Source organism: Dreissena polymorpha, chromosome 3 (assembly GCF_020536995.1).
Source record: "Dreissena polymorpha isolate Duluth1 chromosome 3, UMN_Dpol_1.0, whole genome shotgun sequence".
NCBI lineage: Eukaryota > Metazoa > Mollusca > Bivalvia > Myida > Dreissenidae > Dreissena > Dreissena polymorpha.
In genome coordinates this window covers 38,209,505-38,225,049 of record NC_068357.1, presented here as the reverse complement: position 1 = coordinate 38,225,049, position 15,545 = coordinate 38,209,505, and the positions used below count along the sequence as shown (strand labels likewise).

At 33.1% G+C, this 15,545-nt stretch overlaps 1 long non-coding RNA gene across 1 annotated transcript; it reads left to right on the top strand.

Annotated features, from left to right (window-relative positions):
* Positions 1 to 788: 788 nt before the first annotated feature.
* Positions 789 to 13,978, top strand: LOC127873730 (uncharacterized). The gene is made up of 3 exons (XR_008046348.1): positions 789 to 1,706; positions 11,072 to 11,245; positions 12,700 to 13,978. It is a non-coding gene; the product is annotated as an uncharacterized LOC127873730 (long non-coding RNA).
* Positions 13,979 to 15,545: the final 1,567 nt, after the last annotated feature.

The following is a 15,545-nucleotide window of genomic DNA, read 5'->3' as shown; positions in this document are numbered from 1 at the left end:
AAGACGTATTCATGAGAACTACGGCGTGCTTCCGAAGCTGCCCGAAGCCAATCTCGCTTTCGCTCGTAAATGTTCGGATATCGTAGACGGAAATTCACATGGATTATAATGTGAAAAATAAATAAATAACAAAGAACATTTTGTTTCGCGTAAAATCTATATTACCAGACCACATCTAGCGTTTAAATTTTGCCTTATACTGTATGGCACAAAGATTGTTTATGTGTTTTTTTTTCGAAATATTGCGCAAAATATTCGTTGATTTTGAGTGATAATGGGCTTTTAATTTTTTTCTTACTTCTGTTGATCGAATGGTTATTTTGAACGTAATTAATGAAGAATTTAACAAAATTGCAATTTCACGTAGAAAATCATCGCAATTATTTCATCGAAAATATAACAATGATAATTAATGTAAAACTTATCAATACAATACCCAAGGCAACACTTTTTATTCAGTAGCGAATTATTTATTTTTTTTAAATGATATGAAAAAAACATATCGCGGTGAATATTGCCTATTCGTTAGAGGTCACTTTTTGTCTTTCAATGTCCACTGCCCCAACCAATGGAATCGTGTTTATTTAAAGTGTTATAGTGTTATGTATTACGTATTATAGCACTCAATACATACTAATGTAAACAAGTTTGAAATAAAAATTATACGATCAAACAGCAGAAAAACACAAACATCTAACTTATTTTAGTCTTGTAAATATACAGGCTCCAGATGTTTCTCGCATCATGATCGATGCATGCAGCCGAAGAAAACGCAGAACGAAAATAAGCACAACGTTGTATTGATGTAGGAATTCAGGTTTAAATGTTTTAAATGGAAAATGGAATATCAAACAATGGGACCGCTTTTGTAAGATAAGTTACCTCACTATTTATATGCTTTTATCAGACTGAGTGCAGATACGTACGAAAGTATGTACGTCGTAAATATAAGTGCTTTGAAAACGAAACAGCACGTCTAGTTATATTATTGACATATTGGTTCACCGAAACTGTTATCGTTTGCAGCAAGATACTTGTACGATGTTTAAAAATCAATACTGAACGTTGAATACAGTTTGAGAGTGATGTTGCGTTGTAAATAAGCTGGCATTCCTGCAAACGCGCTCATGTAGGAAAGCTGTACTGTATGCGAGAGTCGAAATAAATGACTGTAAACTGATAAATTCAAACACACATAAACCCAGGTACATCATCATCCTTCCGTTCTATCGGATCACCTGTGAAGAAGGATTTCAGAACGCTCAACATTTTACGCAGAATATAAGAGGAGTAGCATCCGACAAAAATAACGAGAATACTTACGTTGTGTTCGTTTCTTGGAATGTTTCATAATTGATAATTGTTGTGTCATTGGAACAAAAAACAACGAGCATTTCAAGATGTGTATTAATTCCCGACGTACACTGTTGGTAGTCGAATAAACGTTTAGAAGTTTACTAAGGAAGGGTATTAAAAGTGTGTCTGAACTGACTGTAAGTCATATTTTTTAAAAATGGATTCGGAAGAAGAAAGGGATAACATAATTCATCAAACCAAAAATAAAAAATCAGTGCAAATTGTGGATGATAGACCGGAAATAGTTGAAGTGCATGAAAAACATGGACCGCTTTATAAAGCGATTCCAAAAATGCCGGTGCCACTTGCAATTCTCTGCTGCATTCTTAACATAGGACTTCCGGGGGTCGGTAGGTATTATCTTGTTGGTTATTTAATTATGTCACGTAATTTGAAAGGGATCAAATGAGACCAATCGTGGGCTTTACTTTCAACTACAGAAAAAGAAAAAGTTCTTTTTTTATATGCCGTACATCAGTAGAAAACTATATGCATTAAAATATTGCTGTTTTAATTCAGAATGTTAAGGGCATCTTTTCACGTTTTGGTAAACTGACAAAATTAAAAAAGAATGCTTTAGATTCGCAAACTATCGTTGTAGTAATGATTTTTGTGAGGAAACAGTAATTTTGAACATTTGCCATGCTCTAAAATATCAAGTATATGCATCTTGTGACGATTTAAAAACCTGAAAATTATAAAGCGTTGCAACGCAAAACATTTGAATAATTTGGAGAGTTCTGTTGTTGTCGTTATATTTTGTGACACTACGAGGATTGCTTATATAAAGTATAAAATACATCAATAATTGTTTGAGCACGAATGGCCAAGTTGTCTAAGCGTTCGACTTTTACTCCAGGGGTTAGTGGTTCGAGCCCAGTTGAGGGTTACTTTTTTATTATTTTATTCTTGTTTTTACTTTTACTGGAGCTTTTCAGATCCAATGTTGACATTTATCAATATAAAGCATTTAACATCAAACTTAATACATGCCAAAATCTGTGAAAAGGTCCATTTAATGCATTTATTTCTCACTTGAAGTGACACAACATTTGTTCGTATGCAATCAATTCAGTAATTGGAAAAACACTGAACGTTAAGTTTAAATCACATTCGCGTATTCAGGTGTACAACGTAATTCAAAGGTAACAGGGATCGGTTAAAAACCAGGGTAGATAACATTGGCAAGAATTGAAAATACCATCAAGCCAGACGAAATTATGCTGGCATTGGCTCAAGAACTGGTATGAAATCAGTTTATCTTTACTTGATATATTTTATCGCAGTTTTGTATATGTGCATTTTTACGGTTAATTTGGAGAGTCAAATATAAGACTTCCATCAAAAAGGAGAGCTAAAAAGTAAGCTATACAGTAGTCAGGCATCAAATCACGTGCCTATTTTAAACAATTTGGTAAAAGTCTGTATAAAAATGTTTATTAACCATGTATACACTGTCTGGCTATAGACAAACGGTAAACATTAAACATAATGTATATTGTATCTATTTCGTTGCAGAAGGCATATGTTGGGACACCGCATTTGTATAGTACAATAATTGTGTTCGCTCTGATTTGAGACTGACGGATGTTTATTTGTGTAACCATATAATTATATTTTGTGTTTTATTGTTTTATCTTTTAATCGAAACTCAAAACGATAAAATACTACTGCAGTTAGACTACAAGCAACTGTTGCCAATGCTGTGGTTGGAATCAATTAGGGACGTTCTCGTCTGGGTTAAGAAAAATATCATCGTAGGTAAAGAGATGTATAGAGATGTCTTAACGAAGTTAACCACGTAATCGAAAATAAATTATATAGGATCGTGACGCGATTAATAATTTCATTTCCTAGGGGATTGAGGGGTTTAAAAATTGTTTAATTACTTACACTTCCGATTGAAATGGTATCATTTGTACTAAGAAAACCATTATGTATTGTTCACTATTAAATGACAGTCATTACTGTGTTTTGTCTTACAAGAGTTATTGTATCAATAGATGAGACAACTTAACATTACGTGATTTGAAAATAATAAATAGCTGGTTCCATGAAATGTCAAGTTTGTGTTCTATCTGAATACAATAAATGGCAATTTCGATTTTTACATATTATATTGTTATCTAGTGCATCCTTAACGCTGTTGTCATTGGTTGCATTTATGATTATCCCATTACATAGCGGATCAGAGCCATATATATCATTTTTACAGGTATAAAACTATTGGACGAAACACTAACATGTCAACATCAGTATCATAAAATTATTCATATACTAATGCAAAACCGACTGGAAGGTGAGCACTACATATATGCAGTGACATCAACAAGAAGCACAATGCAGCACAGCTTTCTCCTCCATTTATACAAAGTGTTAAACGTCGGACATTACACAAGCACTGTGGTGAAATATGTTTTAGTACGTTTTAGAGTTCTGAATGATAACTACACCTGACATTAAAACGTTCAAATCTGCCACCATTGTTCATGTTGATGCTTGATTTTCGCCTCCGTGTATTCGCTACACGGAAGTATAAGTAACATTCCCAATTGTATATGGGCCGTGCTCTGTGCAAAAGAGGTTTAATTCTTGTGCTTAAGGTGTCGTACTAGATTTAGTATATTCAGTCTGCAAAAGCTAATCAGCGACGATAATGTTTGCTTTTGTGATATTTTTCGTTTCAAAAAAGTCTCTTGTTAGCAAAGTTTAGTAAAAAAAAGGTCGTCCCTGATTAGCGTGTGCGGACATGCCAGGCTAATCTGTCGACACATTACGCACATGTATTAAAACCCCTTTTTCCAGAGCGCAACTCATGTATTCTATCGGTCTGTTTATGAATAAGCAATCGACTCATTGCGATAAATAAAGTGTAAGACGTTCCCATGTTTTACCTGGCTTGTCCGCCAAACGCAAATTTGAGAGCATTAAAAAGTGAAATACAATATATAATCAATCTGATCAGGCTCGTCATGTTTACTACACAGCAACAACTCAATGTCTTTTGTCAAGCATACCGTTAAACCTTGTAAAAGATAAAGACAATTTTAATATAACATTCACAGAAAGAACAATTAAACAAATAGTTTATAGCCTCTGAGGTTGTACATGTTGAAAATAATGTTTACCGGCATGTATGTGTACTGTGGTGCAACCGAAAGTTAATCTACCATATATGCCAAAGTTTGTAAGATTTATGTGATTTACAGTCAAAACTGAGAACAGCGGTTAGCCAAGGGAAATGACGAAGTGACCGTTGTCCACATGTGACCGTTTTGTTCGGAATACAAGTTTTAGATGGTTGGTCAGTTGGTAGTATTGCTTCGTCCCATTGTGTTCGGAATACAAGTTTTAGATGGTTGGGCAGTTTGGTAGTATTGCTTTGTCGTTACGCCACCCAGACGTTTGCATACAGTGTAAAACAAAGGCTCATGGTCAATAACTAGGCATAATAGCATAATCAAATTACATTGAATAATAAGGAATACTTTTTTTGAAAATTGATTTTATTTCATATTCTTAAACTTGATAAATGACTTTATCAACGATAGAATAACTGTTTACTCATGCATCTCGTTCATTCAGTAAATAAATCTTGTCACGTGCCATTGACGTCATGTCCGAACAAGTAAAAAAAACGTTTTCGCTGTCATAAAACGAAAGTACGGTGTAACTGTATCGTCCTCTCACGCTAAAGCACACTCTGCACTTGCGTACGTCAAACACAGAACTCACTTGCTTTTACACGCGAACTTTTTCCAGATTCAAACAGTTTCAAACACTTGACTCGCTCCTCTAATTTGAGGAGTTACGTTTACCACTCAGTGTCGTTCAGTATTTATTATTCCGATTGCTTATAAAAGTATCGTGTACGCTAGAAAGCTCTTTTAAATAATGATCCAAAAATATTATTTTTAAATGAACACTCAAGGTTGTAACTACAATGTACTAATTAATACCGGTCATTAAATTAGCGATAATTACTTTAAACGTGTTACAAACTCTGACATATTTTTTAAAAAATACCCCACAAAATTATACCCGGAAAACAAACCTTCTCAAAACCCTATTATTTGTTTACTCGCAGCGGGCCGCTTTTATTTTATCAGAAGCAATTAGCGCTATCAGATGCTTTACCCGCAAAATAGACGGACAAATGATGTACTGTGTTTTGTTTTTACTTTTAGCGACTCGAAACGACTGACGCGTGACCGTTGTTTTCAGTTCAAACATGACTTTCGGAGCGGAATATAACTTTGGCCGTTATGGACGATTGACCGTTGTTCTCAAGTGTAATATAGAGTGAGTATCGTCGGGGGGAATCCAAACTGACCGTTGTCTGTAGTTGACCGTTATTCTCAAGTGACCGTTAGGTCAGTTTTGACTGTATGTAAAGTTTTTTTACTTTGTTTAAACTGCAAAGTACACACTTTCATTGAAATCTATAGGACAGGACTTGGTATCTTCTAGTTGTCAGCAATAAATACGCGCCTTGCTTGATATCCTTCGCCTTGTTGCAACACAATAAATAACAATGTAATCCATGTTACGTGATAAGTGTGAATGAAATGTATGATTTTACGTTTTTGCGCGTTATCTGTCCTCATTATTTGCTTTATTTGGCTTAAATTTTAAAGCTCACTGTGTCCTATCTGTTTTGCGATTGTTTATGCAACAGATCATTGAAAGGTTGCGCAATTGTGTTCAATGCGAGCGAAAACATGAAGTAATAAGCCTATTATGAATAACTCAAGAGACCCGTTCATAATTTTGCACAATAACCCTCATTCTTTGTTTGCTAAGAGTGTCATAAGCGATTATAGAATGTCATAACAGTTGTTTATTGCCTATATTTATAAATTATGTACATATATTTGAAGAAAACTATGGCAGTTCTTACACGGGGACTCAAGTCGATCAAACCGTACTTTAACCATAGCGCACGATTTCGCGTCAGTAGTTTTACGATGTTGTTGCTTTTTTTACAATTAGAACTGTGAAGTTGTTAAAGTCCTTATTTTATATTAATACACGAAACATGAATAGCAACATTGACAGAGCTTACATTAGAGGGATCTTTTCACGTTTTTGGTCAATTGACAAAATTGAAAAAAGTTGTTTCAGATTCGCAAATTTTCGTTTTTGTTATGATATTTGTAAGAAAACAGTAATACTGAATATTTACCATGGTCTAATATAGCCATTATATGCATCTTTTGACGATTTAAAACCCTGAAAAGTATAAAGCGTTGCAACGCGAAACGATTGAATAATTTGAAGAGCTCTGTTGTTGTTTAATTTTGTGAAACTACGAAGATTACTTATATAAAGTATAAAATACGTGTCTTTTAGATACGTGGAGCGGTCTAATTGGTTTTTACTCAAGGACTCCGGGGGTCACTGGTTCGAGCCCTGCTGTGGGCTCCTTTTTTTTCCTTTTTTAAATTGCATTCTTGATTTTTTACTGGAGCTTTTAGATCCAATGTTTACATTTAGCAATATAAATTCAATTCAAAACATGCCAAAATCTGTAAAAAGGCCATTTTTAAAACGAATATTTTGTTGAATTACTTTTGCACATCCTAATCAACTATGATCCTGTTAATTAATTATCATAATTAAAAACAGAGTGCGGTTACGTTGTTCAAATACAAACGAATCAATAATTTAACAAAGTTTGATTAAATCTAGAGGTTCAATACATGCGGAATTTACTGTTCATTTATAACATTACGGTTGATATTTTATATTGGAACATTGCGTTATTTAATTAAGAGTTATTTATTATTACATAGTTTTTAAATTTAGAATGTTATTTTATATTAAACACATGTTTTGCAATTTAAAAAAGTAACAGAAGTCTCGTAATTCATGTACAGGTCTTCATTTGAGCGTCGGTCAATTTGACCAGTATAGATTATAGTAAAGTATAGGGTCAGAGAAGTCATATCATCATTCATCAATTTATTACAACCCCAACTAACTTATTTTTAAGACATTTCTTGTAAAATGTGTATTTGTTTATAAAATTAATAACATTAAAAGTCAAAATTAAACACATACTATTTAACGATGTCGCTCAGATTCAGAAAACACGAATCTAGAAAAGTTGAGCAGTCCATTTTGTGATGCCCGTATGTCTTATTTGGTTTACCAAATTATGGTATGTAAATGTGCTGAACATTTCTTTGGCCATTAAGTTCATGGCGACAGGACAGCGCCCTTCTAAATACATAATCATATGTAGGTACACATGGGAGAAATTGTATCGTGGTTTCAATTAGTAACGTGATTCGCTTTGTAATGCATGGATTCAATCCGCCTTGATGTCTGTATCGTTGATCCTTTATAAAAATGCTGACAGCATCAGTATCTATGGATACCATTTTTATAGTCTTCGTAGACGTAGATCTATAGAAAAGTTATCACTACTTTTTTTTGAACATTTTCAAATGGTTATATATCGTCGATAATAAATGCAGTTGATGTAAAGTTAACCGATCAGCAGTTGTAAAGTCAGAGACTGATCACTGTTGTAATTATAGGCAGACTTTCCGGACATTTCTTTCATGTTATCGGTATCTTTGTTTATTTATCTGCGGAAATAAGTCTATAGTTTCACTTCAGAGTCATAAGATAAGTACTATGCTATAGGACTTGAACTTAAAAGGAATACACCAACGCTATAAATCTATGAAATAACAAATTACACGTTATTTTAAATTCAGAAGACTTGAAGCGGTATGTCAATTAATGATGATTTCAACATTTATTTAAAAAAAACATATATTGTGTGTCGTGATACCAGCATCATCATGTGATTCTCATGTCATCATCCTGTCTTGGCAAAAGTACCTTCACATGGCAGGTGTAGGGCAAAGCGCCAACGTAAGGAAATATAAACAATTTTGTGATTTGAGATTAAAACTTGATAATAAATGTTCTTTTAGAGTAAATCATTTTATGATTGAATATGCTTGACATGTTGAATAAATAATAAATATTTATACATCATTTTGCGGGCATATCAGGCAGCTTAAGAACTGTGCCTCAAGTGTGCCTGAATTGTGTGGGCACCGTGCAACAGGTATAAAAATGCAAATCTGGAACCGGATAAAATGAGATAACAGGGCGCTGGGAACGTATTAAACGTTTAATAACTATGGCCGTGTGTGATCATCATATAGTAAAGAATAACGTAATAGATGATCATTTAGTGTCTACTTAAGTTTCATATGAATTCATAGTTAATTCGTATAGTATTTAAATGATTTCATATAAACATTCGACGAGAATTACTGAAAAAAAGTGTTTTTTTATCAATTAGTACACATAAAAGTTTCATCTGAAAATCATATCAAACACATTGTGTTTATGGGTAATTGTGATAAACAGCTATTGGTCGTCTTCCTATGAAGGAGGAAAGGATGCCTTTGCTTAGGTTAATACATGCCTTCTTTTGCCAACGCTTAGCATTTAAAGTGAAGATTAACTTAGATATTGGAATTGTGGACAGTATTGCCAGATGCTATTTCTTCATTAGCAACCTGCTGTCAAAAATGAAACTTTATAAATATTTAGACTCAGAAAACTGTGGTAAATGGAAACTTTTATGGGACTTGATATTAAATAAATATGGAAACGAACTAATTTTTGAAAGCGAACTTAGTGAAAAAACTATAACAGAAATAAGCGGAGGTAACACCTTTTTCCACGACGTCATTACATCGTGGTCTGCAGCAAATACAATATACAAGTCACGACATTCACAAAAACGCATCAAAAAGGAAATAATATGGAATAACAAGTCAATAACAGCAAACGGAAAAACATTATTTTATCGCGATTGGTATGACAGAGGGATAAAATACGTATATCAACTTTTTGACTTTAGAAATAAAACCATGTATAATTTTGAAAACATTAAATACCTCTACGACATCAATAACAATGATTTTATGAAATTCAATACCCTAATCACATCAATCCCAAAAGAATATAAAACTGAAGAAAGCATTCATGACCTCGATATCAATCAACCAGACGAAACGTTGTCAAAAGCAATAATCAAAACAAAATATCCTAATAAATTCATATACAATATTCAGTTACAAAACGAGGACAATGACATTCTTGAAAACAAATGGAACACGAATTTTACCGATATAGACTCAACCACTTGGAAAAAAATCCATATTGTTCCCCACATTTCAACCATCGACATGTCTTTACGCAGCTTTCAATATAAATTTATCATGCGAATCGTCCCCACAAACACATATCTTTTTAAATGCAAACTAAGCAACAGCACATTATGTGATTTCTGTCAATCACATATCGAAACAATAGACCACTTATTTTGGGAGTGTCAACACATTCAAATAATATGGAAAAAGATGGAAACGTTTCTTGCCAGTCAAAACATATTAATTGAAATAAATAAAACTCATGCTTTCTTTGGATGCACTGAGAAAAAACTACACTCTGATGTGTTTAACTTTATTGTGATACTATTAAAATCTTTTATATTTAAAATGAAATACAAAAAATGCATACCAACCTTTCCTCACTTTATTGAATACCTAAATACGAGAATAAAAATTGAATCTGAGATTGCCCTTGTAAAAAATAAATATGAACAACACCAAAAAAAATGGATTCAATTTAGGTGAATCATACATTCTACAAACCACAAATAATGCTACCCAGACAAATTTTATGGCAAAACAATTTAATAAAAAAAAAAATCCTTCTAAAAACAATAACAAATACTTACAACAATTCCATTGAAACAAATCTTGTTGTAAAATATTTTCTTTACTTTTTCTAGATATAAAATCTCTATGTTTAGTAAACATAGTTATTAGTTTTATGTTTTTGCTATAAATCACAAAGCTCTTTATCTAACATTGGCAATGTAAACAATTTTTAAAATATAATCACGCATACGCTAAATATTTGATATGTTATAGTTCAAAATGTACATTATTATCATACACTTTCTTATGTTTTTCCGTATTCTAGTAATTATGGATGTAAACTACAATGTAAAGAAATGTGAAAAATAAATGAAAAAAAAAAAATGAAACGGCATTTGTCCTGTATTATCTATTTTTTAATTGCCACTGAACACAACTGACCATAATCGAGATGGCATTGTTATCTGTTTACAACATGTTTGGCACGATAGGCACTGGTTCAACTAACATAAGCTTAACAAAACAAAGAGATTAATTAAAACGTATGTAATAAACACAATACACACAAACTGTACATGTAAATCCGTTTTACTTCTTAATCGAACGTCCATAGTATTTCATCATAAATTAAAATTGGGTGAGATCGACACTTCTTTGCGAACCTTATTTCGTACAAACCAAAATATTATGATTATTTACCCAACTGTCATGCTTTTGTCCAGCTGACTGCAGACGAGTATTTAAATCAGACAAAGATTTATATATTTTTTAAACTTAAGCACATCACTTGAGAGCGTATTTGCGAAAGACTGGATATCTATGTTAATAAATCGTCAGCTCCTTTTGTACTCGATTACTTTATCATCAGATAAACAATTCTGATATCGGCTCTCTTGAACATGAATTTATTAAAAACATATGTTTTGTTCTTCTAAAATGTATATCTTTGTGTATCCCTTTAAGTATTTAATTCAAGAATACTGACATTCAAAGTCATGAATGTACTTATTTTCCAGGAACATTGGTATCTGCATTCACAGTGTTATGCGGTGCACCGACAATGTTAAACAAACCCGGGCCAGCGTTCTTGTTCAATCTGCTGTCAGCATTCCTCCAACTTGTCACTTTCTTTGTCATCGTCGGATGGGTGTGGTCAATTCTCTGGGGAATGAACATGGTCACATTAGCCAGTAAGTCCAGACAGTTGTATGGTTGTTGTATGTCATTGTTTTGTAATAGTTACGTTGTTTGTAAAATGATAAATTGTTTAACCACGAATTGAGACTTTTAAGGGCCTATTTTAAGATATCTTATTTGACCCTATCGCGAATCCAGTATATCGAACCCCGCATCATGATGTGATCACGTTGTAGCAACTAAAATCAGTGGTGTCCAATACACATATGAAGCGAAAAGTGTGCAGAAAAAATGTGATAAGCGTAGAGAAAAGTTGGTAGATAAAGATTAAATATTTTACGTCGGCTCTATACACTGAATGAAATACCATATAGCTTGAAGAGGCATTCCTTAAAGGGACTGTCCAACAGATTTAAGCGTCGTTCGACGCGAATCGATATTTTGGGAAACTACGAGGATTGCTTATATAGCTAAAAAAATACCTCGGCATTAGACATGAGCGTGGATGGTCGAGTGGTAAAGTCGGGAGACATTTTACTCCAAGTTTCCATGACTATAGGGGTCAGTGGTTCGAGCCCTGTGGAGGTTAAGGTTTTTTCTTCTTTTTTAAATTGTATTCTTATTTTTTACTGGAGATTTTTAGTTCAAATGTTTAAATTTATCAATATAAAGCATTTAGAGCAGCAGTTAATGACAAGCTTTAATACATGCCAAAATCTGTTGGACGGCCCCTTTAAAATAGGAATTCAGGCATTGAAACCTTGAACTTTTTAGTTGTTTTTGCTGTTGTTTGTAGTCTCATTTCCTTTTGTTTCTGGAGTTGTTGATGTATCATGCATAGCCATCATTTTACCTTCAATAACACATAAAGTAATCAGCAATTATATCCCGCCACACTGAGCATTAATTGCGGTGTTTAGTTTTGTGATCTGTCTACTAATAATTATAATCATTAAATAAAACCTTTATATAATTGCATACATAATGTACTCAAGTCGTTATTGTTCGATGCTATTCGGGAGGGATGCATGCTATGCCGCCGATGCATACAAATTTGGTGTATAAGGGGACATTTGATATAGCTTGTTTTGAAAAACAATTATTGTGTTTGTACCCCATTTCTGAATTGGCGTTCCACCCAAAATTTTCCCTTGGAATAGCACAGTTTTAACAAATAAATTATGTTGATTGATGTTTAGTTGTGTTTAGAAAGCTTTAATGTATGACCTTTCGATCAAATATTAACTATTGTATAATTATATGTGTGTGTATCTGGTTAACATTTTCGAATATTTGGTCCATCATTCTGCAAACGATATAATTTATGAAAAACATGTTATTGTGACATAAATAACAATTATAATTGTATGAAGGTAGTAGTTTAAGAATGATGAATTTTACACACGTATAAAGTATACGTCATTTTGACTGTATCATGCTTCTTATAAAGTCACTTATACGAACATGTTAATGAGGATGACTGATATATATGTTCATGTCATTTCAGTGAACTGGGGGGAAGAGAAGAGAACACCTTATTACTGTCGTCGACAGAGCAGCGTCGATGTGCCGTGATCACGTATTATATAAACACAAACTAACGTTCTTTGAATTTCCTAAATCTCCATATCTTATTTCCTGTCTGATATGGCGTTTTTCTTCTGTTGTTGCTCTGAGCTGGTTCTTCAACAAATGCAAATGAACAGATTCAGACGCAGTGATACAAATATAAGTGCGTTGTTAACGATGTATAGTCTGATCATTATGCGTGTAGCTTTATATTTGCCAGACAACTGTAATTCAACAATTATGGAATGTTTGTAGTGGAGGCAAATAGTAAGACATAATGACGGACTTTAATTTAAGACTCAAAGTGGTGTTGATACAACACAGCCCATATGATTGATATACTATATATGTTTAGAATATATTTCTTAAAGCAATTATAAGATGACGTGTCTAAAAATATTTAGCGAGTAATATATTTTAGTTCTCAATAGCTCAACTCTAGCGTGAACGTTTTTATTTATCAAATATTTTTACGATACAGACCTTCTACAGTGTGAATTAACATTGATCTTTAAAATACGTATTTAATAAATTCCTAACATATTAATAATATGATGTGTAAATCTTACATTTGACAAGAGTGTCCAAAATAAAAGTAAATCTCAAAATCTGTAACAATATTTCTTCATACTATTAACCAAACTGAAATTGTTAAAAAGAATGGAACGTTTCAAGCTATTTTATTGGAAAAATCGTTTAAATTTCAGCCTTTAGAGAGGGCATGCACGCATGCATTCGACAAACATTTGCACATCGTAAAGCTAAAACCAACACATATACAAATATCCTTTTTCTATAGAAATAAGTTACAAGAAAGAATAAAGGTATTGCAAATCATGAAAACATGTGCACCATGATTGAGTGTAGTATTTTCAAATTGCACACTGGATTATTTTGGTGGAAATGTGCGTAACTAGTCAACAAACGTATTTATTGCGTTGGCAATTTCAGCTGAGAGATTACCAATTAACACAGCTTTGACTGCACAAAACGTATTTGTAACTTTTTCAGCATTATGCACATGCCATTTCTTGTATACTGTATTTAGAACATGTAACCTTAAGATGTCGTAACATCCAAATAGCTTTAATACGTCTAGCTTTTTTGGATGGTAACGTGGTTTTAATGACTTGCCATGTTAATTATATTGGCGTATTTCTTGTAAGTATATTGTGTGTACTCTGTTCTATGTTCAATAAAATATTTCAGAAGAGAAACATTAACGTACATTATTATTGAATGTACATATATATGTATATTCGCCTACAAATTACTTTTGAGTTTGATTACGTACGATATTACACGATTTAGGAGACGAACCGCATCAGAGAACAATCCTTTGACTTCTACGGTCGATTTCTGAATGGCCTCATTTATGTTTGAAGGCGATTAACGAAACGTCACATGGTTCAATTGTTGAAAGCGCTGATATCAGATATTACACTGGATAGGTTCACCTTACTGCAACATCAACATATTGCCTCGTCCAATATGATTGAAAATGCAATACTCTCCTGTAGCAGAGGTTGAGAGTTTGAAATGCCAATTATTATGTTTTAAGCTCAAACTTCTGTAAATGTTATATTCTGCTAGACTACATTACAATCTGCCGGCACAGATATTAACTCAACAATCACGAATCAACATTTCGGTCGTGTTCTGAGAAAACTGGGCTTAATGCAGGTGCGAAAAGTGTCGTCCCAGATTAGTCTGTGCAGTCCGCACAGGCTAATCAGAGACGACACTTTCCGCTTTTATGGTATTTTTAGTTTCATGGAAGTCCCTCCTTACCGAAAATCAAGATTAGGCGGGAAGTGTCGTCCCTGATTAGCATGTGCGGACTGCACAGGCTAATTTGGGATGACACTTTACGCACATGCATTAAGCCCAGTTTTCTAAGAACAAGGCTCATATATTGACATGTGACTCGTTGCTACGACATTACGAACAGTGTCCTGCATTCCATACTCTCACTATTCCGATTGAATACAAATGCAGACGAACTCAAATTCGCGAAGAAAAATGAATTCTTTAAAACAAAATACGCTTGAGCAATTATGTGTATATCAAAAAGTGATACTCCGTATTCTGTGAATAAACATGGCATGTAAAAACGACACAAATGATGTAAGTACGTTTTACTATACCTAGTATCGTTTTTCGTGTGTACAACTGACCATGCCAGGCGTATATGGGTCCTTGGAAAGCGTTAAAATGCATTTAAATAAAGTTTACAAATTAAGAGTGAGTGAGAGTTGGTTCAATATTTCTCGACAAAACGCTTTATTCATTATTTGATATTATAATTGAGAGAAAACGCTATTTTGCATTCTACTAAAAGTCTAGTTGGTCCTATATTTATTACCCAATTTCCTAAGAAATGCAAAAGCGTTTTATTCATAAGTAGAACGTTACTAAATAGTAATAGTTAACATTCTTTGCATTTGACTCCTTGTTTTCACCCCATACACATTCTGAAAATAGAACGTTCGAAAATATCTAAATCAAAAAACGTTTTCATTAATGGAAGCATTATTTATTCCAGTAAACATGCTACTAGTTTGTTTTTAAATCATCAAATATTAAATTTCATATGATTTGCATTAAATAAGAACCAGCATTATACAAATGCTGTATATAAAACTACATATTTTGCATGCAGGTAATGACTATTTGGAAAAACAATTGTTCAAATTGTAGACATTATTCATTTCCGATGAGTTTCACTGCTCAGGAAGACTAGCACATAAACACTAATGAACCAATCATGAATTTATATTAACT